The sequence below is a fragment of the Asparagus officinalis genome, chromosome 4, assembly GCF_001876935.1.
Source record: "Asparagus officinalis chromosome 4, Aspof.V1, whole genome shotgun sequence".
NCBI classification, from domain to species: domain Eukaryota; kingdom Viridiplantae; phylum Streptophyta; class Magnoliopsida; order Asparagales; family Asparagaceae; genus Asparagus; species Asparagus officinalis.
The window spans coordinates 116531255-116535146 of record NC_033797.1 but is presented as its reverse complement, the minus strand read 5'-3'; positions in this window follow the sequence as shown (position 1 = coordinate 116535146).

Here is a 3892-nt window from a genome sequence, read left to right as displayed (position 1 = left end):
TTAGAAACTATTCGAAATATTTCTTCTTCTTTTTTATATGTGAAAAACAAAATAAGGAAATATGTGTATAGTACTATAATTATCGTATAGACTTAGATTGGTAGTATCACGTATATATATATATATAGTGACGTAGTATGATTATCGGACGCTATGTAGTATAGGTAATGGTATATATTCAGGTATTAGTTACCTATATAGTAAGTAATATATATTGCAAGGCTGCTCTGAGTATACTATTAGTATATCATACATATACTACATAATATATAATATATATAGTATACGTATTATATATATACATATACCACTATAGTATACGTATGAAGATAGTGTATATAGTAGTGGTGATATTATATATGATATAGGTAGGGAGGTATCATAGGTTATTATACGTATATATATATATATATTTGAAAAGAAAAAAATAGTTTTTTTTTGAAAAGAGAAAGGAAAAACCTAATTAAAACAAATCCTACTTTTTTTTTTAAGTTCGTTTTTTTTTAGATAAAAGGAAGGAAAATTATCCCAGGAAAGCCAAATTTTTTTAAGGAAAGAAAAAAATTAGTTTTTTTTTTAAGGAAAGAGAATTAGTTTTTTTAAGGAAAGATAATTAGTTTTTTTTTAAATAAGAGAAGATAAAGAAAAAGAAAAATCCTAACTAAAACAAATCAAATCAATCACTTTTCAATCAACTCTAATTCTAAGGTAAGGATAGTACTAGACCAGCTCCTAACCAAAAACTCCTACAGTGAAAAGATGAAAGTTTTACCCAGGTAGTTAGCCAGGTAAGGATAGTACTAGAGGGTGATCAGTGATCAATTAAGTACCTCGTTCCTTACGGAGCGCATTACATAACCCCTAAACCTTGCCTTAGACACCAACTAATCTGAGAAAACTTAAACCGGCTCACTTAAGGATTTCTTGTTCCTTATTGAGCTCGATTCCTTAGGGCCAACGTCTAATGAGTTTTATTAGGCTTGGGTTGTGTAGTGAGGAATTAGTGATTTTGGGCTAAGGAAAGGGTGATGAAATCCCCACCTTATCTTGATTATGGGATTTTGCCCTTAAAAATATTTTCACGTGTGTGCCAAACCAAGATGCTCAAATCACTTTGGTGAATTCCTACTAACTATATGAAATGTAACCCTAGAAATTAAAAGCGACTAAAATGGATGGAAAATAAAAATCCCTTTTTTTTAATTATGGTCAACAACACTCAAATGTGAGAAGAGAGCTCTTGTTTGAATTTATTATCTTGTTAGTTAATGTCCAAGTGAAAGGTGGATTTTATTATGGTCAACAAAAATAAAATCTTTTTGTTTTTTTAATCCTAATTGTCTCTAATTGCGAGAAACTAACTAAATGTGTGGAATTGAAAATATTAGAAATAAGACTAACCACAAGCGAATCTCCAATTCTTTGATCTTTAATCTCCAAGTAGTTCTTTCACAAAAACACAGAAGTTAAAGAATCAAAATTAATAAAATCCTATTTTAGCACCTTCCCCGGCAACGGCGCCAAAAACTTGATGCGGCATAATTATGTACCAAAATTGCAAGTGCACAATTTATCAAGTTATAGTATAAAAATATCGATCCCACGAGGAAGGTGATTTTAAGAGATTATTAGAAATGATTCTTATTTTTTATGCATGACAATTAGAAATAAAGAATAAGTGTGATTGTAATGAGTGATTATTGTGAATATATGCAAAAATAATAAATTGAATTTTAGAGGAGAGAAGGAAGAATCAAAGAATAAATAAAATCATGAGGCAAGAAAGATGAATGAATAAAATCAAGAAATAAAACTAAGAATGAAAAGAAAATTTAAGAAAGTTAAGATGGAGGATTAAAAGAGGTAAGAAATCTAGAATATAATCCACTAACCAATTTTAATTACAAAATATAAACGATTATCTTTTTATCATATTTCAACTTAGATTTATTAAGCATAGATTATCAAACCATTTAAGGAAAGTGTAACCTATCAAATTATCATCTAAGTTGAAATTACTATTCATGATAAGAACAACAACATGATAATAATCCTAGAATTCATAAGCATAACCTATCAAACCATTTAAGATAAGCATAGATTATCAAATTCTTCTTCTACCGATTAGTTCTCTAGTTGATTATCCTAAACATGAATATTTTAAGTACAAGAGAATAATTCATACAATATAAAGGAAATTAGACTAGTTTCATATAATTCTAAACTTCCTACAAGAATTAAATTCACATCTTTAAGAAATAAAAACAAGAAAAAGAAGACTAATTACAAAATTAAAAAGAAAAGAAAAATCTAAACTATGAACAAGAAATAAATCTAATTACAAAGAAAATAAAAATCTAAACTACAAAATAAATTGCAAGAATTAAATGCAAGAAAAATAAATCTACTCTACAAATTAAAGTGCAAAAAGAAAATAAAAAAGACAAGAAAGTAAATCTACACTACAAGCATGAATTTAAATCTAACTAATAAGCAATAATAAAGAAATTACTAAAAAGAAATAAAAGAGAAAAGAAATGCAAACCTTCAATTTGCTCTTCATCTCCATCCTCATCATTCAACAAAGAGGAGAAAGAACAAATTTAAAGAGGAAAAATTATTATTATTAATTACAACTAAAAGTTACAATTTTTGGAAGGCCTTCTCAATTAAGAGTAGCCCTCCTCTCCAAAAGGAGTTTACAAAATTTTCACACCTCTAACCCCTCACTCTCTACCCCTATTTATAGTAATCTTCAATGAATATGAGCCATTGGATTTGTCTTGAGCCCCAAGCAACAATCTCCACCTTTGATTTATTTGATTTTCAAAAGAAAAATCATATGATTCATTTGATTTTCAAAAAGAAAATGAAAATCCAGCCCACTTCATTAAAATCCAAAGCATCCAAATTGAAGAGCTGCAAGTCTCCGGTGCTTAATTTTCAAAACACATCTTTCTTCAGGTCCGACCCATGGTGATTCATCCAAGCCAAGTCAATCAGCACTGGGCCATTTGATTTTCTAAGTCAGCATTCCGATTTTCAATCATTTGTTTGCCGCCAAAAGATCACAAATCGCTTGTCCCTTGACCGACTTTTGCTGTTTGAAGTGCAAATCATACTGGGACAAGAGGATGGCCCATTTTGCCAATCGCCAATTCAACTTTCTACGGGCTTCTTCGGCTTGAGCCCGTGCCTGCGCTGATAGTGCGCGGCGTTTGCGGATGCGTTCTTCCAGCGTCGAACGATTCCGTTTGACACGGATCCATTCCATTGTTGGCGGCTTGGAAGAGGGGCCGTTCATCTGTTGTTGAGGCTGTTTGCCTCTCTTGTTCTTTAGATCCACGTTGTAGCGGATCCCGTCAACTGACTCCATGGCCTTTGCGAATCGTTTCGCAAGGCGTTGACGTTGCCTTTGGCGGGCTCTCTTCGAGAGAGTCACCACGCCCTCTGTGGCAGAAGAGTTGGCCGGAGCAGATCTGACCTGGTTGGAAACTGGAGGAATCTCACCCGATGCGACTTTGGCATCAAACGGGGCGAGATCTTCGTTGGTGGCTTCGACTTCTTCATACCAACGAACCTTTCTCCTGGAGGAGAACTTGGACTTCTTGGACTTGCGGAGGGAGGTAGATCCGGACGAGGACACGTACTCCTCGAACTTGGCTTGGTCGAACTCATACTCGACCTCCTCCTCGACCGGGATCGGAATCCGCGGCTGCGACGCATCGATCTCGGCAGCGAGATCGGTGGCTCCCACTGTGGTCGCCAGATTGTTCGCGGGGAAAACCGTTGTTTTCTTCATCATTGATTCCATTGCAAATTGTTGTAATAGTTTATCGATTACAAAGATCCGGTCTTCTTTAGATCCGGTTACAACGAAATCAAAGAAAAA